Consider the following 25,967-nt stretch of genomic DNA (forward strand, 5'->3'; position numbering starts at 1 on the left):
AGATAGATGGATGGACAGACAGACAGACTGATAGACAGACAGACTAATGAAGATAGAAAGAGAGACAGACATACAGATATAGACAGACAGACAGTAGATAAATGGATGGATGGATAGATTGATGGATATGGAGATGGACGGACAGAAAGACTGATAGAGATAGATAGAGACCGAGAAAGACAGACAGATAGTAGATAGATAATGGATGGATGGATGGATGGATAGATTGATGGATATGGAGATGGACGGACAGAAAGACTGATAGAGATAGATAGAGACCGAGAAAGACAGACAGATAGTAGATAGATAATGGATGGATGGATGGATGGATGGATTGATAGATTGATAGATTGATTGAAATAAAGATAGATAGATGGATGGACAGACAGACAGACAGACAGACAGACAGACTGATAGACAGACAGACTAATGAAGATAGAAAGAGAGACAGACAGACAGACAGACAGATGGATAGACAGATAGATGGATAGATAGACTGATAGAGATAGAGACAGACAGACAGATAGATAGATATAAACTGATAGACAGACAAATGAATAGATAGATGGATATAGAGATGGATTGATGGATGGACGGACAGACAGACTGATAGAGAGAGATAGATAGAGACAGACTGATGGAGATAGATAGAGATAGACAGACAGACAGACAGATATACAGTAGACAGACATATAGATATAGACAGACAGACAGACTAATAAAGACCGACAAATGATAGATGGATGGATGGATGGATGGATTGATAGATTGATAGATAGACAGACAGACAGACAGACAGACAGACAGACAGACAGACAGACAGACAGACAGATAGATAGATAGACAAACAGACTGGTAGACATACTGATAAGGATTGATGGACAGATAGACTGATAGAGATAGATACAGACAGACAGACAGACAGACAGACAGACAGACAGACAGACAGACAGACAGACAGACAGACAGACAGACAGACAGACAGACAGATAGATAGATAGATATAGACTGATAGACACACAGATGGATAGATAGCCAGATAGGTAGAGATAGACAGATAGACAGACACACAAGACAGTAGATATATAGACTGATAGAGATAGACAGATATAGACAGAAAGACAGACTCGTAGATACAGTAGATATAGACGGACGGACAGACAGGATGATAGACTGGTGGATGGATGTTAGGATGGACAGACAGGTAGCCAGATTCAAAAATGAATCTAAGAAAAGATTTTCAGATTTTCATGAACAAATGTGTATGTTGACATACAGACAGACTGACAGACAAAGAGATAGACTCAGAGACAGACAGACAGATTCTGGATTTATCTCAGGACAGATTTGAATAAATGAATGTGTCGACATGCCCCTAACTTTGATACATTTTCTTTTTGTCATTGGAGGAAAAGCTTTTGTAAGTCATTTATTTATATTACATTTTTTGAAACTTTCAATTTTTTCAGAATCTAAAATTAGACACATTTCCATAACCCCTTTGCCGAGTTTGTAAACATAAGGTCTTGTCAATATGACCCTTCAGTTAATGGACGCGTCACAGTCATCTGTATGGTCAGAGGTCGACATGCTAATAAGACAGCTGGATTCTCATGATGCTTTCACACTCTCACACATCAACAAGCATGCTTAACCGTGCCGAGAGCATCCTCGTTGTTTTCCAGTCTCTGGCTGTTAAACAAAAATGTGTGATACAGCAAAGTGCTGATGTGTTCATTCTCTGTAATTATAGCATCCTGGTATTTCCAAGGAAAAATCTCAGCTAATGTTTAATTTGCCTCCTGCTCAAAGCCCGGCCTTTGTTATTGCCACGGCAATTAACTTTATGCAGAGGCTTAGGCATTTCCTGTGATGAATGTCATTTGCATACAGCAAATCGGAAAAAGAATCAATTCCCCACAACCCTCGACACATTTTTAAATGACACCTTTATCAGTGGCCTAGCAACAGTGACTGGAATTCTGGGAGGGATTTTAGAGTGTTACTACCGGCCACTTAGGAGTCCCGTCCCCCATGAATGCTCCCTTCCACGCTGTTACCACGGCGATGCTATTCCATGTTCACTGCTGCTAATTGAACTGCTTGATTATTAGGCATGAACGACAGAAATAGATGGATCTGCACCCATGTAATTAGAAGCGTATCTTTTCCTCGACATACATACAATGTCACACTCACAGGGGTCACCTGCTTTCCTTTTTTCTGTCATTAACAGTGTTATCTTTTCTTCATCCTTGTCCTTGTTTTCCATCTTGTCCACTCTCTTGCTGGAATGACACTGCCAACCTCCCGTCTCGATCCACATTTTAAAGTGTGAGGCGAGGAATCTTGTAATGAGTTTCCCATCTCCCCCCCAGCTGTAGAAGACCTGCTTTGTAAAACTAATTGAAACTGGCATCTGTGCGTTTAGGGGGGATCCCTTTGGGGGCTGCTTGCCGTGAATATTTTTAAGGGTGCAGGCAGGAACCTGTGTTCCCCAGAGAGGAAAAGTCAATGTGTCTGCACAGGCTGGAGCTGTGACTGCCTGACAAAATTAAATTTTTAACCAAATACTGTCCCTGTGTGAAATCTCTCATGTCACATGTACTGACAAGATCAGAAATGAAATCTTTTTTCTCTCAGACCTCCAATTATTTTATTGGTCATTGATGAATACTAAAATACCGTCTACATCAGTCATTATCAAACTGGGGGCCCTGAGATGGTGCCAGGGGGATGCCAGTTTAATCACAATTTATAAAATAAATAAATTTATCATTCTGTGTAATTAAACCTCAGAAAAATAAGGCTACTAACCAACAGCACTACATTGTACACTTTAATATGTTTTGTTTATTTTAAATTATGAAATGTTTTATGTCCAAAATTTTTTGGGGGGGCACAAAGGGATGCATCGTACATAAGGGGGGCTGCACGGCAAAAAGGTTTGAGAACCACTACATAGTCTCATAGTCGTATGATTTTGTCCATTTTACGCACAGGATGAATACGTTAAAGAAAATATAAGAGCTAGACAATAAGGACAGCATTGAAGGTCAGCGTGAGCGATGCCCGATCAGGCCAGTGTGGCACCGTCATAAAAGTTTAACTTTATTTATTACGGCTACATGGGTAAAAAACAATAAAGACAACAATCAGGCCTGTTTTATTTTAGTGCTTTTTGATGGGGCCGGTGCTTATTTTGGCATGGTCAGTAACGGGTCAGTAGAAAAAATCCTTAGCATTGAGCCCTGGTTTTGATTTATTTGGAAGCTTTTAGTCTCAACATAATTCCTATAGTTACTTTTGTGATATTATTGATGAGTTACTATTATTTTTAAATGTGGAAAAATGTAAATAAAGTCTACATAAGTGTTAAACAACTACAAAACTATAGTGTAAATATCCTTTAAACATATGTATATATGTTCTAACCCTGTTAGCAGTTTTTTATAGGTACATTAAATTTTCATTAAAAGTAATATAAACACAAATTGCTGTTCTTGGGTCATATTTTGCCGCTGCTGTGTTGTATTTTACTTTACTTTAAAAACAATATAATTTTGCATTTATTTTTTGCTGTGTACCAATAACAGAACCAAACAAACAGGCAAAGGTATTTCACTACGTCAGTTACGTGTGGGTTTTAGCAAGCATTGTGAAACTCCCACCCAGCGACTGCACACTATCTGGGAGTTTTTCATGCTTCTCAGTCTATGCGGGCATTGTGTAATCTCCTACCTGCCTAAGCGTTAAGAGACATGCTACATACCACAGGCGATGGAAATTTACAGTCAATAGTGGGTTGAAAAACTTTAACCACCTGTGTTTTTCCTTCAAGCTGAGAGAGAGAGAGAGAGAGAGAGAGAGAGAGGGAGGTGCAAAACAAGGTTTAGTCAGAAAAGGTGATCATATAAGACACTATTTAAAATACTGTAATAATTTACTCACCGTGTCTTAAATACAATGAAATTGAGGACTAGAGGTTGTGACTCTCCAATAAAAAAACAAAAAGAATCAAAAAAGCAGTACTTCCTTATGACTTGTGTGATGTATTTCAACTCTGAAGCTGTAATATAATTTGTATGACTGCAAGTCATTATTCACTTGCCTTTAAAATATGTACAGTAGTCACCATTCCCTTCCAATGTAAAGAAAACATACGTTCAGCTATAAAATTAGTCTATTATTTGTGTTCCAGAGAAGAAAGTCAAACAGGTGTTGGACATAAATGTGAGTAAATTATTACAGAATTTTCTTTTTAAGGTGTGTTGTCACTTTAAGGATAAATGATAAATGGGAAAGGAGGTTTGAAGATTCGCGGCTGTATTTTAATGTTAGTGGCATTAGGGAATGCTTTGACAAAGAAGGGTGATGTATACTATTTGTGGATGGGAGGGGTAATTGGGAACAGGGGGTGGACTTGGTGGATGTTATTTCATCTTACACGTCGAGCTATCAATCTGAGTCATTATGTGCTGCCGAGGCAGCTGAGCGGAGTTTAAATTGATAGCCGTGTAAATAATAGCATCTATGATTAGGATAGCCAGGCTGTCCAATTAAAAACCATCCGTTGAGGAGCGGGAACACTGTGGGACTATTGGAGGATACAGCACTTTGGATAATTTGTGGTTGCGTTTTACTTCAGCAATGGTTTAGTACCAATAGTCAGGGTCTTAAATTAAATATCGGCAAAGAAGTTGGCTTTGAGTTTGTAATGCAATTTAAATCAGATTACAGGGCCTGCTAAATGCATAAATGTATACTGCATTTGCTTTCCTTCTGTTTTTATGCTAAATTGTGATGGTTTGTCTCTTAAACCACATCCACATTTATTTTCGGGTTGTGTTGTGTTAATTCATCTCTGCAGCCAAATAAAACAAAATATGTGCTGAGTTTTATGAGAATGGCTTTTATGTAGCATTAAATTTACTTTGAATCAAATCTCGATTTGTGCTTTCATCTTGTCATTCGTATTTGTAGCTGTCAGTAACTGTGACAAACACAATATTTTGATTCGATGGAACACTGAATCAAATTGACTTGGATGGGAAGCATCTGCCACAAACATAAAAGTCACGTAAAGTGCAAACTGCCGACTTTTAGTCGAACGCCTTTACACCCCACAGTAAAACAAGCTCACGGCCCATATCATTTTCTCAGCACATATACAGTAACGCGACATGTGATTTATGTAAGGCGGAGGCAGGGGTCAACACGGGTGGCCTACATCTCCTATTGGTTTATCCTCCAACGAACACTATTACCATGTACGTCTTGAGTTATGACTGAGTCTTTCAGTAATGAGGGTAATATAATAATCACAACATGATAAAAAGCCATAGAGAGAGATGGAAAACTCGGTGGATCCATTAGTGTTTGTATTCTTTGTCAATGACTAGGCTAAAGTACAGCTGGCAGCTGGGTGAAGATCACAGAGAGAGAGAGAGAGGAGGGTAGAGAGGAACTGCAGCTGTGTTTTTGGCTCTCGTCTCTGTCCTGGAGTATGAGACAGACCAACTCATTTCCTGTACCAGGGCCAGTTCACCCTCCTTTACCACCCTGCTCTTTATTACCTCTGTCGGTTTTTTGGCACTTTTTTGTTTATTCATTTTCCTTGAACTCAATATACAGTGCTTAACAAATTTATTAGACCACCACCCAATGTAAGGGTTGTGCCACAGCTGCCCTAAACTAACAGTATTGGTGATTACCAAAATAATTTGTATGTTTCCGTGATGGTTAATCCAGCAGCATGCGTAATCTCTTTAGTTACATTCAAGAAAGGCAGAAGAAATAGTAAAGCACTTTATTAAAAATAGGCTTATTTTCCAGCTCCCCTAGAGTTAAACATTTGATTTTTACAGTAATAATATGGCCGATATGTCTAGGAACTATACTCTCATTCTGGCGTAATAATCAAGGACTTTGCTGCTGTAACATGGCTGCAGCAGGCGTAGTGATATTTTGCACTGCCTGAAAGTAGTCCCCTTGGTTACATTCAATAGCAGGGGACTATTTTCAGGTGCTGCATAATATCATTGCGCCTCCTGCAGCCATGTTACAGCAGCAAAAAAAAAAAATTATTACGCCGGAATAAGAGTATAGTTCCTAGACATATCGGCCTAGAAATCGGAACTTTTAATTTCCCGTCGGTCTTAGTACACGATGTAACTACAGAAGAGTCAAGTTTTAAATGGGAAAACTATCGAAAATCTTTGGTCATTTTTGAGCGCGATGCTAATGGTCTAATCAGATTCAATGGATTATGCTAAGCTATGCTAAAAGTGGTACCGCCACACGCGAAGATCAGCTGAATGGATTCCAAAATGGTAAAAATCAAACGTTTAACTCTAGGGGAGCTGGAAAATGAGCATATTTTCAAAAAAAGTTGAGTGTCCCTTTAATAAAAACACAAGTTTTTAAGGTCTATTGTGTATTATTCAGCAGCATCTAGTGGTGAGATTGCGAATTGCAACCAACGGCCCAATCCACAGCTCACCCCTCAATTTCGAAATGCAAAGTGAAGCTACTGCCACAGGACAAACGTGTCATCATCTGAGGCATTGTAGGGATGAAACGCGCTATTTAGAACAGTTTGTCCATTTAGGACTACTGTAAAAACATGACGGCGACTTCCATGTAAGGGGACCTGCATGGTGTGTATGTAGATAAAAACAGCTAATTCTAAGATAAGAAAAACAATACAGTTCTTTATGTAAGGTCTTCATACACCACTGCTAATATAGTTATGTATACTATTGCATTTCTGTCAAAACCCACACTCGTAAAGTGCACCTTTAATAGTTGAATGTTACGCTTGATTAATTTCTTACTTCTGAAAACGCAAATTCAATTTGACATTCAACTCGGGTTCAATATGGTGAAAGGTCAACAACTCTCTGAAAAGAAAAGAGTTCACATTATAGCACTTCACAATGCAGCTTTGAGTCTTTGGGATGAAAAAAGGTAGTCTAATAAATTTGTTACGCACTGTATATTCAAAAATGTATTTATACATACTTTTAACCAAAGCAGCCTATGATGCATTCAAACTATACATAATGTAGTCTGCATTGGGTGTGTATGAAACCCATGACCTTTGTGCTGCTTATCTAATGCTTTAAAGTGCACATATTACATTGCTAAAAACGTTATTTTGTGTATTTGGTATAATACGTGTTTGCATGGTTTATGGTTAAAAAAACACATTATTTTCCACATACCGTACATTTTTTGTAGCTCCAGATTTCCCTGTCTTCCTGAAACGCATGGATTTGAAAAGCTCTGTGTCCCTGATTGGCCAGCTAATCTGTACGTTGTGACTGGTCTCAATATGTCTGACGTCAGCTGGAAATATGATGCTCCTTACCGTGTTTGAAAGATTCGCACACAATGCAATGCTAACAGGAGTTAACTTACAGGCTGTGAGTCCGAAGCGGGAGGAATTATGATAATGTCGGTCTTCTCTACGTTACCAATCCCAGAAACGAAACTGTTGCCTACAATCCGTATCTATGTGCTTCTGTTTCTGTAGCTCAGTTGGTGAAGCATTGCATTTATTTAATTATTGCTCATCTGTATGAAGTTAAACCTAATGAAAAAAATACCCATCTATAATAGTTGCATATGTTGCTAGAAATTGAAAATTAAATAACTACTGGTTGCTTAGTTGCTGCAAATCCCTGTCAGTTTGAAAGGCCCTTTAGCAGCCCTCTCTTCCTCATCATCCTCACCAGGCTCTATTACCTCTCTTTCTGCTCCACCTGCTGCTGTCTCGTTTCTCCTCAGATCTTCAGATAGGAGAGCTGCCCAGCGTGGCAGCCGTGCAAGCGTTGCAACAAAGCGCTCGGAAATCTCCGGAGATAATTCACAGCACAGCTGCTATTAAAGGTGAAGCGTGTAATTTATGTGCATCCAGCGTCACAATGATTGTTTATGAAGACTTTTCAAAAATGCTTCCCTCATCAGTTTCATAGCAGTATATACACTTTTTGTGGAAATTAAACGCATGCATGGCTTACGCAGAGTTTGCATGTATGTTACTGTATAAGTATTTTACCTTTGAAAACCGAAATCACTTTTAAATAAAATTTGGTTTGTCATGCTGCAAGACTTTCATGTTTGGGTGTCGTCCTGACATCTTTGGTTTGCTTAGATAAGCCGTCACACCCCTGGAACAGCTGGAAATACCACAAGTCACCTCTTCACTTTCGATATCCTCTCTGTGTCCCCATGCTGTTATCTGATTGGCTATGATCATCGTGTAGATGTAGTATTACTGTCTGTGCTTTATTACAGTACAGAATCCACCTTAGGATGTTTTTTCTTATACAAAAAAGCTACAAATGAATGTGTAAAATGTGTGTTTGATCCCGGGAAACTCGCATAATGAGCTATGATGCACTGTAAGTCACTTTGGATAAAAGCATCTGCCAAAATGCATAAATGCATGTACCAAAAAATGACATTTGTGCACAAAGTAGTAGTTCAGTGATGAACCTGACAGCTATCCTATCAACCAGACATCCGTTCGAGAGTATTTTCGTCCATTTGTCATCCGCTCGACAACTTAATGCTTCCGTGTTTTTGTTTTCAATTTTCAGGCGTCCTCTTGTAAACAGATGCCTGTTTGTCTGATGCATTTGACAAAGTTAGGTTGCGTTTTCTGCTGTGGACACAGCTGGTGCAACATTTGCTTTTAACACACGCCAGCTGACTTGCACTAAAGCCACGCACCTCGGGCTGCGTTTCCAGGATGCAAGGCCGCTCTCCATGAGCCTTTGTTCTTGCACGTTTGTTTGTAAGACTGATAGTTCCTCTAGGCCGTATACTGTAGGTGTATCCGTGCAGAAGCGACACCTGGTTTGTTCCCACCACACACCTATAAATTGGTGTTGTCACATGCCTGCCCGTATCGCGTCATGGCCTGTGCAGATCCCTTGTTTAAATTGACGGGTGATTTGTCACCGTTTTAATATTTTATGGTTGTTATTCTCATAGCAGCAAGGCATGTTTGTGTTGTCATTACTCGCTCAAGGACAGTTTGATGCTTTTATCGGTGCCATTAGAGAGATATTGGCTGCTTTATTTTCTCATTTTTCTTCAGCGTTTGCCTGATAAACAGAATCAGTCCAGGTGTTTAAAGCCCTTGAGTGTGAGAGCAAAATCCAGTCACGCTACATGACTGCCTGACACACGGCAGTAAGAGGGTGTGTCTGAACCACGTTACACGTGCAGCACGACACCTGAGCGGTCATATGTTGGCCAGAGACCCTGTTTGCTGTAGGCAGTGCATTTTATGTGTTTTTTTTAGCATGCAGGCGTGCACGTATGGGTGAGGTGGCTGGATTCATCTTGGATTTATCCCCAGAGAGACAGATGCACAGATGCACTGTGTTTGTACACATTATTTCTCTCTCTTTCACTCTGGCAGCTGCACATAATCAGAAAAATGCATCTGATGTCTTTGTGTTTCTGACCCTGGAACTGTGCTTACTGTGTGTTGCAGTCCAATGTAGCACAGTTGAAAAATCTTCTTCACATCTGATGTCTTGCTATCAATGTAAAATGTCAAAATAGCGTTTTTTTTTTTGCATATTTCATGTCAAGTGTATTATTGTAGCTTTTATTTTGTAATATTGTTGTAAATTATTTTGCGCTATTAAAACTTTCTAAGGAAAGCATCACTTTCTTTTAATCTTACTTGGGGTTAGTTTTAAGGGCTTGTATGACCGAAAACACAAGCCCATGCGAAAATAATTCACATTTCGCTGCGACCAAAGTTTAAGTCTAGAGAACTCTAACCTGCAAATTCGTATCATGTGTAGATATGTAACCAGTAGAAAACCGGTACGTCACAGCGTGACCATTCTACTAAAAAGCAAAGATGGGCAAAGCCAAAGATCTTAAATTGACGAAGCTCTCCCTACTCATGCACTGTAAAAAACAAAAAAATGTAAAAAAAAATACTTCATTTGTTACCACCTACATTTTTTGTTTTTGTCAACTTAAAATGTTACATATTGAAATGTATAGTTTTAGTTTAGATGAAAATTTAAGTTGAAAAAACGTATTTTTTGGGGCGTGTTACCAATTGAAATATAACTTTTTTTTACTTTTTACAGTGTATTCCCATAAATAATAGGAGTGCTCAATCTTGTTCTATCCAAATTCTTGGATTTTAAGATGCTAGAGCATTTTTATGCATTCTTTTTACTCACGACAAAATTCCCGTTAGACTTGTGCTCTTGATGAGTTTCTAAAATAGGTGGTGGTGAGTTCCCCATAATGTAGTTTTCCCCTGAACAATTACACCCCAGAGCTTAGAAAAGGCAAATTAATACCCTCTTTTAATTGCAAATAGACAATGAAAGCGAGAAGGTATCATTTATTTCTACGTACTGAAGAATGAAACAATGGGGTATTGTTATGGAGAGGTGATGGCACTTGGCTGCGGGTCACAGTGGGTTGTATGGGATGAAGTTAATCACCTGTCAGAGGGATTGTTAATGAAGAGATCCCATTCTGTTTCCATCAGCATGTCAAAGCGCCGCAAGGTCAGAGACGGTATTCCCAGAGATAGTATTGTGAATGAGGCAGGGGGTACGGTAATGACAAACAGCCATGTGAAAGTGTCCCGGCAGTTTATTTGCCCTGCAAAAAATGACTTTCTTACACTGCAAAAAATGACTTTCTTATTTAGTATTTTGGCTTGTTTTCAGTACAAATAACTAAAAATTCTTAAATCAGGATTTTTTTTCTTGATGAGCAAAATGAACTAAGTCTAGTTTATAGACAAAATGTATCAATCTGCCAATGGGGTAAGCAAATGAATTTTTCTTGAATTTAGTGTTTAAGAAAAATGTCCAAGATTTTATTGATTGTTTTATCCACAAATTCACTTAAATTTGATATTTTTTGTATTAAAACTAGACTTTTCTTAGGTTATTTTGCTCATCAAGAAAATGCATCTTGACTTGAGAATTTTTTGATATTTGTGCTAAAAACAAGACAAAAATACTAGGAAAGTCATTTTTTACAGAGTACTTAGTATTTCTTTTATTTTTTTTGTACTTAGTATTTTTAATACTTAGTATTTTTTTATATTTACTTGTTTTCAGTACAAATATCTAAAAATTCTTAAGTCCAGATGTATTTTCTGGATGAGCAAAATTCTTGATAAGAAAATAAGTCTAGTTTTTAGACAAAAGAAGTCAAATTTAAGTGAATTTTTTGCTTAAAACAAGCAAAAAAATCTGCCAATGAGGTACATTTTTTTCTTGAATTTAGTGTTTAAGAAAAAAGTTAACTTATTTCAAGATTATTATTATTTTTTGCTTGTTTTAAGCAGCAATTTACTTAAATTTGATATTTTTGTCTAAAAATTAGACTTCATTTTGCTCATCAAGAAAATACATCTTGATTTAAGAATTTTTTGATATTTGTACGTAAAACAAGACAAAAATACTAAGTAAGAAAGTCTAGTTTCCAAAAATATCAACTTGAAGTGATTTTGTGCATAAAACAAGCAAAAAAATCTGCCAATGGGGTAAGCAAAATTTTCTTGAGTTTTTCTTGAATTTAGTGTTTAAGAAAATTGTTCAAGATTTTTTTGCTTAATCCATTGGCAGATTTTTTTGCTTGTTTTATGATCAAAATGACTTAAATTTGATATTTTTGGTCTAAAAACTAGACTTATTTTCTTGGGTCGTTTTGTTCTTCAAGAAAAAGCATCTTTATTTAATAATTTTTAGATATTTTCACTGAAAACAAGACAAAAATACTAAGAATCTTTTTTCTTGAAAATCATTTTTTGCAGTGTAAAGAAATCATTCCTTTGAGACAGTTCTTATCAATCAGTCCCTCCAGAAAAACGCAATTATGCGATCGCATGATTTAACGCATAATCAGCCAAAGTCCGCATATTTATGCAGGGGAACCATTTTTTTAAAATACGGCGCACTTTCGCAGCATAAATTGCAGATTTCCATGTGCAAAATATGTGGGGCTTGCATGATTTCATAATCCCCACATTTTCGTTGCAAAATTCACATATATCTTACCAGAAAGTTGAAAAATGTTGCATTTACCTCACACAAGCGCAGCCATGTCCCCTGTTGCCATGGGAATGTAATGAAGTGACGTGATTATGTCACATGAACATCATTGAAAAGCAGCAAAAGCTGAAAAAAGTTTTTGCAAGTTCCCGCAATTTTTGCAAGTTCCCCCAAGTTCCCGCAATTTTTGCAAGTTCCCGCAATTTCATTGCATAAAATTGCATAAATATCCAGCATATTCCCCATTTTTTAGGAAAAAGTGCCGCAAGATCAAGGATATTTGCCCGCAACAATCACAATTTTTGCAAGTTCCCGCAATTTTTGCAAGTTCCCGCAATTTTTGCAAGTTCCCGCAATTTTTGCAAGTTCCCGCAATTTTTGCAAGTTCCCGCAATTTTCATTGCATAAAATTGCATAAAAATCCAGCATATTCCATCCCATTTTTTAGGAATACGTGCCACAATATCAAGGATATTTTCCCGCAACAATCACAAAAAAAAGTTTTTCTGGAAGGACTGATTAATGATATGGTCAAAAATTTGCAAGACTCTTGACTGTAAGGAAAATTTTAATGTAAAATTGTATAAACGTATAGTCAAAAAAACTGTCAAGTATGTAAAGATATTTTTTATGTTTCTTTACTCTGTAATAATTGAAAAATTGGGCCAATTAAAGAAATACTTCAATTGGTAACTTTATATGTTTAAGTGAAAAATACTTTTAGTGAAAAATTTTAGTTGAGAAAACTTAATACCTTAATTAAAATCACATATCACAATACATCCGTTTACTATTTAACATGTTTGATTTTAATTTAATGTAATCATTGAATGATTAAACATACATCAGCTTTACCCAGAAACCTCTTCATCGTCCACAAAGTTGACCACAGTGTACATGACCTCTGTAAACACAAACATGTATAGACTTCATATTTAAAAAGATGAAGAACAGCAAACATATAACGTTTAAATATATTATGACTCCAAGCTTCTTTACAATTAGCATCTAGGTTCTCTTAAAGTGAAGCTGGCTTTGTTACAAATCAATATAAAGCTATTAAAACAGTCTTGAAAAATAAGCAGCATCTACCAGAACTGAATGAGCTTTTAAAACAACAAAAGATCGTCAGTACCATTTAAAATAGCAGAGAGACACTTGCTAGCTGCTAACAGTTCAAACACACGAGTTACTGTTGTTTTGTTTGTTTTAAGCAAATAACGTCTCATCTTGGCTTCTTTAAAGTTTTGTTTTTAAAAATTTAAACATCGAATTGATTCTTTTAACAGCCCGGTTTGAATGTTACTTCGCGTATTTTTAACCTCATGTTTACCGCTGTGTACCACGTATAACCTTAATGTTTTACTGTTTGTGGTTTAAATTCAAACAGTTCTAGTATAAAGACAAAAACGAATCATAGTTAATAACATAATATGAACAAATAGGCAACCGATCAGCGCGATGCAGACAAATGAATTAAATCAAACTTACCTTACTGTTGATGAGCAAACAAACAAAGAGACCAGTCCAGGCAGTAACGGTTCGCGATTTTGAATTTTCCCGTCAAGCCCATAGGTTGAGCAGTCGCACCTGAAGGGTGGGGGCGGATGAGTAGGTGCAGGTGCATTCTGGGAAATGTAGTCCTTTTCTTTAATATACTTTTTATAATCCGCGTTTTCACACTATGCATTGTTCTTTATACTTGATTATTAATAAAAAATAAAAAATATTTTTATAAAGTTTATTACGTTTACAAAACATGTTTAGTTGACAAACATGTTAACAGTTATTTGGAATGATGCTCAGATTTTCTTAAATATAAAATCTTTGTGAATCAGCAGCACCTTCTTGATGAAATACAAAACTCTTTAAACATGCCTCAGGAATTATCTCTGGGTTTAGTGGATTAACTGCTCATCATTGGAAACATTGAACGTATACCTAAATGAATTCTTACTTAAATATTAGTAAATATAAACTAATGCTGAGTTAAGACATGTAACTTACTGAACTTACTTAACTACAACATGAACTCAAATTAATTTATTGTAAATGACTGCATTAACTAACAATGAAAAACATGTCATAGTTAATGATGACTCTTCAATAGTTTATTATTAGGATATGCTGTAACTCAGCATTAGTTCATGTTAAAGTAAAAATACATGTATGTCTTTTTTCACTGTGATATATGGACCCTTATTATATTATAAAGTCCCCATCTCTTTTGTTTAAATTGATTGATTGAAGACAAACATTATAATATGTGGTCTGACTTTGTGCAAGCATGCATTATCATATGCTAAAAGTTACCTCCTCAGATAGACTAGAACATTCATTGGTGCCCGAACATTTTCCTTACAAGGGCCAAACCTGACTGAGGGCCGTGGGCCAAAAGTAAATGTTGTTGTGTTATATTAAAATTAAAGTTGCCCTGATAACCCCTAATTTATAATTTTCTAATATTTTAAAAATAAATAAGCAAACATTACTCTGTTTATGCATAACTAATGCAGTTTTATTTTCCAAGGCTTTTTGTAGAAAAAAGAAATCGTTTTGCCAATCAATTTTAAATATCCTTTTCTCTGTGTGCCACTGCCGCAACCTCTTCATTTTTAGCCTATAGTACCCGAGTTCATTAGGTTTTGTGATGCATTTTATACACCTTCAAGTATGCATGAAACATAAAAAAATTAAAGGTCTTTTGTGGGCCAACTTTGGGCACCTCTGGACTAGAAGTACAGTAGCTGACAGGTATCTGCAGATATGTTTACCCGAGTTTGTCAGTCTGTTTCACCCAACATGTTTTGCATCCACATGTGAAAGACTGTCTTTTAGATTATGGACCTGTCTATTGATATTTTTGTTTCTATTTTAAAAGATTTAATGAAATGTTAGGGTAGAATTATAATAACAATAGAAACAGTGAACTTCAAATCATGAGACATCAGCAAAAATAAGCAGCTTTACATTTCACTGACTAATTTATCAACATCCTAGCTAGCAAAAATGAGTTACATGATGTCATTTGAACGGCTTCTTTTAAACGATGTATGCAGCATTGAGAGATACGTTCACAATATTCTGACCTAGGGCAGTTGGAGACATGTTTTCAAAGTGTTGGAAATATATATTCTGAAATAATATTTGTTGCATTTCTCTTGAGTCAGAGACATAATTTTCACACATTAAAATGGTAATTGTGTCCATTGAATTTTAGTTATTTTGAATGATGCTTAGTTTCTTAAATAGACTAATTAAATTATATTAATAATAAACATATTTAGAAAACACAGTTTTTATGTACCACAATACTGTATGTGCTGTCAGAGACATGGTTAACCCCCCACCCCACCCCACCCCACTCAGCTCTGAAAACAAAGAAGACACCTCTACCTGTGGGTCATTAACATATAAAAAGCCGTTCACACCTCACACCCACCGCTCCTCACAACCAGCTGTAAGGATTCCTGGAAACTTCCACCAGTTCCTTTATACATCCACAAACCTAAGGTTTCTGGATGTTTCACGGGTTTACTTTGGTGTATTACCTTTCCAAGCACTCTGCCTCAAAAATCTGGCAAACCTAAAGTTTAGCAGGGATTTCCCATTCCGGATTTGTCGGTATTCAGCTCTTTTCATGCAGTGTTTAGTCCAGCTGGTAGACTTTTGTGGCTGTTTGAAACCCTTGTATTTTGTGCGTGGCTCTCACAACACCTTTATATGAGTGTGTATGCATTGTTATGTAGTTTGTGACAGCGAGATGTTTGTCCATATTATTAATTACGCTTTCTTTCATCACCTTGGTTTGTGTAAGGGGAAGAGAGATAGCGAGAGATATTGTGTTTGTGTGAAAGCAGAAGAATGCAGCATGGCTAATTGCGTTTGGCCGTTTGTGGTGTAACGTATCTGCGGGCAGATTAAGTGCTCAGGATCTGTTCGCATTTATTGTGTTCAACGAGTCTTTCTGTCTCTCTCTTTCTTTCTTTCACTGTCGCTGCCTGCCTGTCTTGCCTGGTTTGTGTTTTTGTGAGGGTTCATAAAGCAGATAGGAGAGCAGTAGTTTCTCTCTGACACAGCAAAGTAAGCACAACAGGCTTTTAGAAAAGGTTTTAGTGTGAATATTTCCAAGCTCCTGTGTCAGATATGCTGACATCTATGATGTATTTATTTAGGACTCACTCTAGTCTTGCATACTATCTCCTATATTGTGTATATGCATAAGATACCAGAAATTGTACACAATCTGGGTTTTTAACCTTATGGGCCCTATCTTGCACCCAGCGCAATTGACTTTGTCAGTGACGCATGTATCATTCGTATTTTGCACCGGCGCACAGTGGGTTTTTCCCTCCACAGACGCACGTCGGCAAACTAGGGAATGAACTTGCGCTCCCTGGGCGGTTCAGCGCAAAAAAGGAGGCGTGTTCCGGCGCAAACCATCCCTGATGCTATTTTGCAGTTTCACAAAACAATTGCGCCACTGACCAGAAAAAAAAAGTTTAAAGTCAGTGGCGCGTTGCACGTGGTTCATTATGCTATTTTAAGGGCGCATGCTTGACCATAATGTATAGCGTGCACAACGCGCATACACTTTTCATCTAATCTACACAGATGCAACAGTTATTTTTGCAAATCATAAATTGTTACAATAAAAAATATTAACACACGAGATAAGGGGAATCATAGTGGTGAGCATTGTGGTGATAGTTTTTATTTATTGTGTGGCTGCGTTAAAAAATTCTCATGCAAATAACGATTAAAATATTTTCATAAGTTAATAATAATAAGTTTGTTGTGTGACTGTATTACGTTTATTTTATGTAAATAATAATTAAAATGTTTTCGCAAGAAACCTTAATGTATATGAACTTGATTTGTAAGAGTACTTTGGGGTTGGACCTTGCTTGCGTTTCTTGGGTCCGATTTCAAAGCCCCCAAACCCTTTCAGCGGTGAGGGTGGACGCAGCGATGTCCTCTGCTGGCGTCAGGTCCTGAGGCAGATCCACCTCCCGTTACACGGCGTGCCCGATTTATGCTGGCAAGCTTGGGATTCCCCCGTCTCCTGACATCATTGTAGCGCTTGGCGCAACGATATGCCAGCTGATGAGACAATTGTGGCTATTTCCTCCCACGCCTGTTTAACCTACGCTGATTTGGGCGGGTTTCTCCCATCCCCATACAAAATAACTTCTCTGTCTTTGACTGCTCTTACAAGAACGTCGGTCTCCTCGGCTGTGAACCGCTCCTGGCGTACGCCTGGTAAATCCGTCATAATAATAGCAACCCACCATGGAACTTGCGCCCTTGCGTTTAAAGGGAATGTTGGATAGCGTTCTGATTGGTTTATTTGACGTTACGCCCAAACCACACCTATGAATAATGAACCTACTTTAGACCAACCCCTTATTGATTTGCGCCCGGCGCAAGATCCGCCCACAAACTCACTTGCGCGTTGCGCTTCACACTTGCGTTTCAGATCGTTAAAATAGGGCCCTATAATTTGGGATGCATAAATCCTAACCTTCCATAATATATAAAATTGTTAGTAAGTTAGATAGCATACACGTATACAAAAGGTCATCACTCAGGACGCACACTTTCAATGGCCCATAATTTGATTAGAGCCATCGAGGTTTGACTGCTGGACTGTGGCGAAGAAGACGGATGAAAAACATGGAGATGGAGGTGTGATGGAAGGGGGTGGCACATTACCGATTTATCTGTTCGGTGTAGGTTAGTGTTTCACTCTCTCTTTGTCTCTGAAGAAGAATGGAAATAACAGCTCTTGTTTCCCAAAGGCAGTGGGCAGAGATGGAGAGTGTGGCATGTGGGCTCAAAACTGCAGCCACCTCCAGATAGAAACACCTTTTAGACGACTTTGTGTGTTCTGTTACTCTTTTATGTGACTCTGTTTTAGAGCAGATGGGGGTTGAACTCGTGATAGACTGATATATCGGCCAGATTGGATTTATTTGGCCTATATTTAGCTGTTATGAGTTTATTAGCCAATAAGCATGCTGTTTGGCTGATGAACAGAAGTGGCAACTACACCATATGTCTGATGGCCTTGTCGATGGACAACACAGTTCTCAAATACTTATTCCTTTTTCTTTCTTTCTTTCTTTCTTTGCTTGCTTTCTAGCTTTTATCTTTATTTCTTTTGCAGTTGCATTATTTCTTTTTCTCGCTATCTTTCTGTCTTTCTTTTATTTTTTTTGTCTCTCTCTTTAGTAAAAGCTGATTGTAAATTCTAGATTTCTTTTTTTTCTCTCTTTCTTTCTGTCTTTCTTTTATTCTCTTTTTATCTCCTTCTTTAGTAAAAGCTGATGTTAAAATCTAGAGAGCTTTCTTTCTTTCTTTTTCATTCATGTATTTCTTTCTTGCTTGCATTATTTCTTTCCTTTTTTTGCATTTTCTGTCTTTTCTCACTTTCTCTTAATCTCTCTCTATCTCTCTCTCTCTCTCTCTCTTTAAAAAAGGCTAATTTTAATATCTGGAATGCTTTCATTTATCCATTCATCCATCCATTAATTAATTTCTTTAAAGGGGACATTTCACAAGACTTTTTTAAGATTTTTTAAATCTTTGGTGTCCCCAGAGCACATGTGTGAAGTGTTAGCTCAAAATACCAAATAGATAATTTATTAATTGAAACTTTGTTGGTGTGTGCAAAAATGTGCCGTTTTGGGTGTCTCCTTTAAAATGCAAATGAGCTGATGAAGTGCAAACACTGATCACAACGATGGTGGTTTGTTGCAATTGAAACTCAATTGTGCTGTGAATTATTTTTTCTCCCTCTTTTTCTCTGCACTAAATGGCAGTGCTGTGATTGGATAGTGCAGATTAAGGGGGCAGTATTATTCTAATAAGAGCTCCTTATGACATCATAAAGAGGGCCAAATTTCAACGACCTATTTTTGTATGTGCTTGTAGAGAATGGTTTACCAAAACTAAGTTACTGGGTTGATCTTTTTCACATTTTCTAGGTTGACAGAAGCACTGGGGACTCAATTATAGCACTTAAACATGGAAAAAGTCAGATTTTCATGCCATGGCCCCTTTAAATGTTTTTCTTTTTGACTTTGTTATCTAGAGAGCTTTCTTTCTTTTCTTTGTTTCCCTCTTTAGCAAGGCTGACTTTAATATCTAGAGCTGTCTTTCTTTCTTTCTTTCATTTATACTTTCTTTTTTCTTCCTTTCTTCTTTCTTCCTTCCTTTCTTTCTTTCTTTTATATTTTTGTTCGTACTTTCTTTCCTTTCCTTTTCTTTTATTAATTTCTTTCTTTCTTTTTCTTGCTTTCTTTCTGTTCTTCTCCCACTCTGTCTTTGCTTTGGGCTGACTTTAATATCTAGAGCTGTCTTTCTTTCATTCTTCCTTCCTTCCTTTCTTTTGTTCATTCTTTCAATCCTTTTCATTTATTAATTTCTTTTTTTTTTGACTTTGTTATCTAGAGAGCTTTCTTTTTTTTTCTTTCTTTCTTTCCTCTTTCTTTGCTTTGTTTCCCTCTTTAGCAAAGGCTGACTTTAATATCTAGAGCTGTCTTTCTTTCTTTCTTTCTTTCTTTTGTTCATACTTTCATTCTTACTTTCAATTCTTTTCTTTTCTTTCTTTCTTTAATTTTCTTGATTTCTTTTTCTTTCTTTTTTCTTCCTTCCTTTCTTTTGTTCATACTTTTGTTCTTACTTTCTTTTCTTTTATTAATTTCTTTCTTTTTCTTTCTTTCTTTCTGTTCTTCTCCCACTCTGTCTTTGCTTTGTTTCCCTCTTTAGCAAAGGCTGACTTTAATATCTAGTGCTGTCTTTCTTTCTTTCTTTCTTTCTTCCTTCCTTCCTTTCTTTCGCTCATACTTTCAATCATTTTTATTAATTTCTTTCTTTCTTTTTTTGACTTTGTTATCTAGAGAGCTTTCTTTCTTTTTCTTTCTTTCTTTCCTCTTTCTTCTTTCTTTTTTCTTTCGTTCATACTTTTATTCTTACTTTCTTTTTTTATTAATTTCTTTCTTTCTTTTTCTTTCTTTCTTTCTTTCTTTCTTTCTTTCTTTCTTTCTTTCTTTTTTCTTCCTTTCCTCCTTCCTTTATTTTGTCCATACTTTTGTACTTTTGTACTTTCGTTCTTACTTTCTTTTTTCCTTTTCTTTTATAAGTATCTTTCTTTCTTTTTCTTTCTTTCTTTCTGTCCTTCTCCCACTCTGTCTTTGCTTTGTTTTCCTCTTTAGCAAAGGCTGAATTTAATATCTAGAGCTGTCTTCCTTCCTTCCTTCCTTCCTTCCTTCCTTCCTTCCTTCCATCCTTCCTTCCTCCCTTCCTTCATCCTTTCTTTATTTATTTATTTTGATCATACTTTCGTTCTTACTTTTCTTTTATTAATTTCTTTTTTCTTTCTTTTTCTTTATTTCTTTCTATCCTTCTCCCGCTCTTTCTTTGCTTTGTCTCCCTCTTTAGCAAAGGCTGACTTTAATATCTAGAGCTGTCTTTCTTTCTTTCGTTCATACTTTCATTCTTACTTTCAATTCTTTTCTTTTCTTTCTTTCTTTAATTTTCTTGATTTCTTTTTCTTTCTTTTTTCTTCCTTCCTTTCTTTTGTTCATACTTTTGTTCTTACTTTCTTTTCTTTTATTAATTTCTTTCTTTTTCTTTCTTTCTTTCTGTTCTTCTCCCACTCTGTCTTTGCTTCGTTTCCCTCTTTAGCAAAGGCTGACTTTAATATCTAGTGCTGTCTTTCTTTCTTTCTTTCTTTCTTCCTTCCTTCCTTTCTTTCGCTCATACTTTCAATCATTTTTATTAATTTCTTTCTTTCTTTTTTTGACTTTGTTATCTAGAGAGCTTTCTTTCTTTTTCTTTCTTTCTTTCCTCTTTCTTCTTTCTTTTTTCTTTCGTTCATACTTTTATTCTTACTTTCTTTTTTTATTAATTTCTTTCTTTCTTTTTCTTTCTTTCTTTCTTTCTTTCTTTCTTTCTTTCTTTCTTTCTTTTTTCTTCCTTTCCTCCTTCCTTTATTTTGTCCATACTTTTGTACTTTTGTACTTTCGTTCTTACTTTCTTTTTTCCTTTTCTTTTATAAGTATCTTTCTTTCTTTTTTTTCTTTCTTTCTGTCCTTCTCCCACTCTGTCTTTGCTTTGTTTTCCTCTTTAGCAAAGGCTGAATTTAATATCTAGAGCTGTCTTCCTTCCTTCCTTCCTTCCTTCCTTCCTTCCATCCTTCCTTCCTCCCTTCCTTCATCCTTTCTTTATTTATTTATTTTGATCATACTTTCGTTCTTACTTTTCTTTTATTAATTTCTTTTTTCTTTCTTTTTCTTTCTTTCTTTCTATCCTTCTCCCGCTCTTTCTTTGCTTTGTCTCCCTCTTTAGCAAAGGCTACAGCTGTCTTTCTTCCTTTCTTTCTTTTTCTTAAACAGAAAGTGTTAATTTTATTTTATGCAGTCTAAATTATATCACCTATCATTCAACTTTATATAACCTATCATTTACCATTGCTACTGAAAACCGAATGCAATATGCCATAAAGCATTCAAATAAAGCAAGTCATTGCACATTTTGTGTCCGTGTGTCACTGGCGTTCCCTTCTACGGCTATTGCAAATGCATGATATATTTTTTCAAGCTTTAATGCACAAAGGCAGAGACAAACAGACCCTAAATAACTTATTCTGCTGATAAAATGTCTGAGCTTGATTTAATTTAGGGTGTGTATGTGAGAAAGTTGTGGGAAGAGAGTTCCACATCTAGCACGTTTCACTTGGGGCCAGACTGCAAATGTTAAGAGGGTGTTCGTTCTGTGGACCTTTTCCTCAAGTAGAAAGCTAAAGACGTGACCCACATACGTACAGAGGCCGCTTGAAAGAGTGCTGAAGCGAGGAAGAGAGAAAGTGGGTGAGAGAGATGATGAATGATGGGATCAGTACTGATGCAGCACTCTGCAAGTTTATGCAGACAGATGGGTGTCACTAAGAGGGGCAGGGGTTGCCCTTTAAAAGAAAAGTGCCATAACTATTTTTGGTTGTATGGTTTCATAAAGGTGTTTATAACAGCAAAAATTACTGAGATCAATTAGCTTTTTCTCTGACACTCTACATCACTCCCCCCCTTTTTGTCCTGGGAATGCTAATAATGGAAGACAAGGAGTTGGAGGGAGCGACGGCGTCATCAGCGATTTCCTCAGCATTTTTTAAAAGAGGGAGGCAAAGGTTCACAGGGCCTTGAAATGAAAGAACTCCCACAAAAAAGCACAATAAAAGCGAGGGCTATTTCCAAGGTTGTTTTAGCAAATTGTGGAAGCGCTGTGGAGAGATGACCCCACGCTCCCACTCCGTGGAGATGAAAATCTAAGCGGCTCCTTGTTTCTGTTCTCACACTCCCAGACTGTTTGTTTTTCCTCTGTCATTTAAACCCAATCCTCCCCTTCATGCACCCACACCTCTCTCTTTTCTCTGTCTTACCGATTCTTCTGTCTCTCACATCATCTTTCTTTGCCTCACCCCCGTTCGCAGATGCGGGGTATAGGTGTGGTGTCCCCTCACTAAGCCCACCTCATGCAATGTTTATTAATATGGCAGACTGGGAACTTTCAGCCTCCGTTTCTTTAGCCCCGTGATGGCATGAATATTAAAGCTCTCAGGGGATTCAGGGGTGGTTGGAGAATCAAGCAAGATAGACAGCAAGAGGAAAAGGATGAAGCAGTTGATTGTCCTGTATTTATTGGATTTTAAAGGAACCCTATTTTTAAAACAAACAGTACAATCCTAAAAATAAAGATACTTGAAAGCGTTCCCCTTTTTAAGTTACGTTGCTAAAAAAGCAAGGCTGTGTCTGTAAGTATAAGTGATGGTCCATATTGAAGGTCAGCTGTGATGGATGAATTTTGACATACCCATGCAGAATGATGTCAGAGCCTAGCAACCGTGTTCACATGTGTCTATGATGGGTTAGGGATTTTATGAGAAGTGTGATGCATTAGTTAACTGTAGTGTTTGATAGTTTCTTTGTCTGACAATAACCACAGCTGTTGTGCCATCCAACACATTGGTGGCCCTGAGTCCCTAAAAGGCTCTTTCTGAATCCTTTGTACCACAGGAATAAACCCTGATCTCTGTTAAATATAGTTGTGGATATTTCCATGCACAATTCATGTAAGAATTAATTAAAGTCTTAAAAAACAGAGCTAGATGAATCAAGTGCATCAGTAGGTAATTGGCAAGATGTTTGCATGAAATATGCAAACTGATGCATTCACACTTTTGCCATGTGTGGAAAATCATTCTTCCATTGGATTCCATTTCATCTTCTCTCTGTTGGTATATCATTTTCCTATATTTTTTCAATCTGATTAAAAATACAGTTGGTATTTTTTTTGGATGTCGGGTGCAAAGACCTTCTAAAATCAACACATTGCTGTGAACTTTGTCACGTACAGAAATGGCTTCTGAGTCCCAACGTGGTCTGTGTGTTTTCACTGTATGTATGTGGTATGTGCATAATGTACGTGTTGCAAAAATCAACACCAGTAGAGGATACCCGTGCATCTTTTCACCTCTGGCAAACATGTGAGCTACACAACACCACACATGAAAACAAATACATACTGTACCTGCAGGGTCATAGTTAGACAGTCGGCGCATGAAAATGACAGCCTTTGCTCACCATCTCACACTTATGTATGCAAACTGGGCCACAAATAAGCCATGGTCATGTGCCATTCGAAACTGAATTGAGAATGCTTGTTAAATTCAAGATGGCAAATAAATGTAAAGTATAAATTTAGGGAAATAGAATGTAAAAGGATCAAATTAAATTCAGAGAAACTGTAGTAAATGTTGTTTTTAAACATAACAAATATACAGTATACAGTTGTCATTCACACAACATGTGAGGAATTACATGATATGAATATTTACTGTAGGATTTTTGATAACAATGTTGTGCACATTTTGATGCTTATGGCAACCATTTATTTTCTAGGAATCCACTTTTAGTCATTGTACACTAATGATTTTCAAGAAAAAAAAATCTTAGTATTTTTGTCTTGTTTTCAGTAAAAATATCTAAAAATTCTTAAATTAAGATGCTTTTTCTTGATCAGCAAAACAACCCAAGAAAATAAATCTATTTTTTAGACCAAAAATATCAAATTTAAGTGGTTTTGTACCGAGCCCCTAAGGTGACTTTGGAGTAAAAAAATCTAAAGTTTAGTTTCATGTGCTCACGTGAAACTTTCATGTGCTCACGCAAAACCTTCATGTGCAGAATTTTTTTTAAGTTTAGTTTCTCGTGCTCACGTGAAACTATCGCGCGCACATGATATTTTCGCTTTCACGTGAGCACGCGATAGTTTCACATGCTCGCGCAATAGCTTCACGTGAGCATCCAAAACTAAACTTTAAAAAAAATTCTGCACATGAAGGCTTCGCGTGAGCACATGAAAGTTTCACGTGAGCACATGAAACTAAACTTTAATTAATTTTTTCTCCATGTCCCCTTAGGGGCTCCGTAATTTTGTGCATAAAACAAGCAAAAAAAATCTGCCAATGGGGTAAGCAAATGTTTCTTGAATTTTCCTTGAATTTAGTGTTTAAGAAAAAATGTCAAGATTTTTTTGCTTACCCTATTGGCAGATTTTTTTGCCTGTTTTATGCACAAAATCAATTAAATTTGATATTTTTGGTCTAAAACTAGACTTATTTTCTTGGGTGGTTTTGCTCATCAAGAAAAAGCATCTTAATTTAAGAATTTTAAGATATTTTTACTGAAAACAAGACAAAAATACTAAGAAAGAAAGTCATTTTTTTGCAATGAAAGATGCTGCAGTACAAATAAATTTGAACTGAAAACGTAGCATTACTCTAAATTGTAGCCAATTATATTTGTTATAACAAAAAAATATAGAAATTCATAAGCTATACATTTTAGTTAGGGGGTCCCTCACAAAAGATTAATCATGTTTGGGGGTCCTTGACATCATAAAGTTTAAAACCCCCTGCTCTGATGCATGGTTAAAATTAATTCAAATTCCAACTCATAAATTGAATAAAATTCAAAAAATGTCCCCAACCCTGAATTTAACTCAAAAAGTGTATCGCATCTGTACAGGGTCTCATATTTCTTTGTGTGTTTGGGTTTATGGGTCCGGCACATTGCTGTGAATTTCTCACCACAGGTTTTTGCATTATGAGCATTGGTTCTACACACAAGGGAACGAGGGCGATATTTAGTGGCGTGTCTGTGTGTGTTTATCACGCCCGCCGAAAGTCCTGCATCAGCAGCTGCTGGTCTGTTTTGCATATGGCATTGGAAGGAAAGAGAGAAAAGATGGAAGCGGGATATAGATTTGCATACGTGGCGGCCATAATGATTCCTCAGTGTCGCAGAGATACTTACAGCTGTTAGCGTGTGTGAGAGAAAGATGATTCTTGGGAGGGGTAGTCATCACTGTGGCTTATTTGAATGACATTGAGTAGACCAGCAGCCAGGCACGCGGTTGCGTGGCGCGAAGTGACTGAAGATGAGTGATGTCATGCATCACACTTCGTGTAAGAGCCAATGGGAGAATTAACTTTCACACAGTCCCTGGGGCTTTTACGTGTTGGAGAAGTCATCCACACAAACACCTTTTTCAATTAAATAAGGTAACGGAGTTACAGTATATTCAGGGCATTTTTAGGTCAGTAAGCAAACATCTGGCAACCACACAGAACACCTTCGTAACCTCAAAGTTTTGCAAAGAAGAGCACTATTTGATGAGAAGTGTTTGATGAGAATCTTAAACTTTACTAGGTACTTTTCTGAGGAAAAACTTAAAATTATTATTTTGTGATTTTCTTCTGACAGGCCGTGTCATTGCTTTTGTCTCTAAGTACAGCCTGTACTTTTGTCCAATGTCCAATAATTTTATTGCAAATAATGCGAATGC

General features: G+C 36.8%; 1 protein-coding gene across 2 annotated transcripts in view; it reads left to right on the plus strand.

Moving 5' to 3' along the window:
- Nucleotides 1-25,967, plus strand: part of hipk2 (homeodomain interacting protein kinase 2) — a 120,069-nt gene that overhangs the window by 54,928 nt on the left and 39,174 nt on the right. The window lies entirely within an intron of this gene.

Source organism: Paramisgurnus dabryanus, chromosome 9, assembly GCF_030506205.2.
Source record: "Paramisgurnus dabryanus chromosome 9, PD_genome_1.1, whole genome shotgun sequence".
NCBI lineage: Eukaryota > Metazoa > Chordata > Actinopteri > Cypriniformes > Cobitidae > Paramisgurnus > Paramisgurnus dabryanus.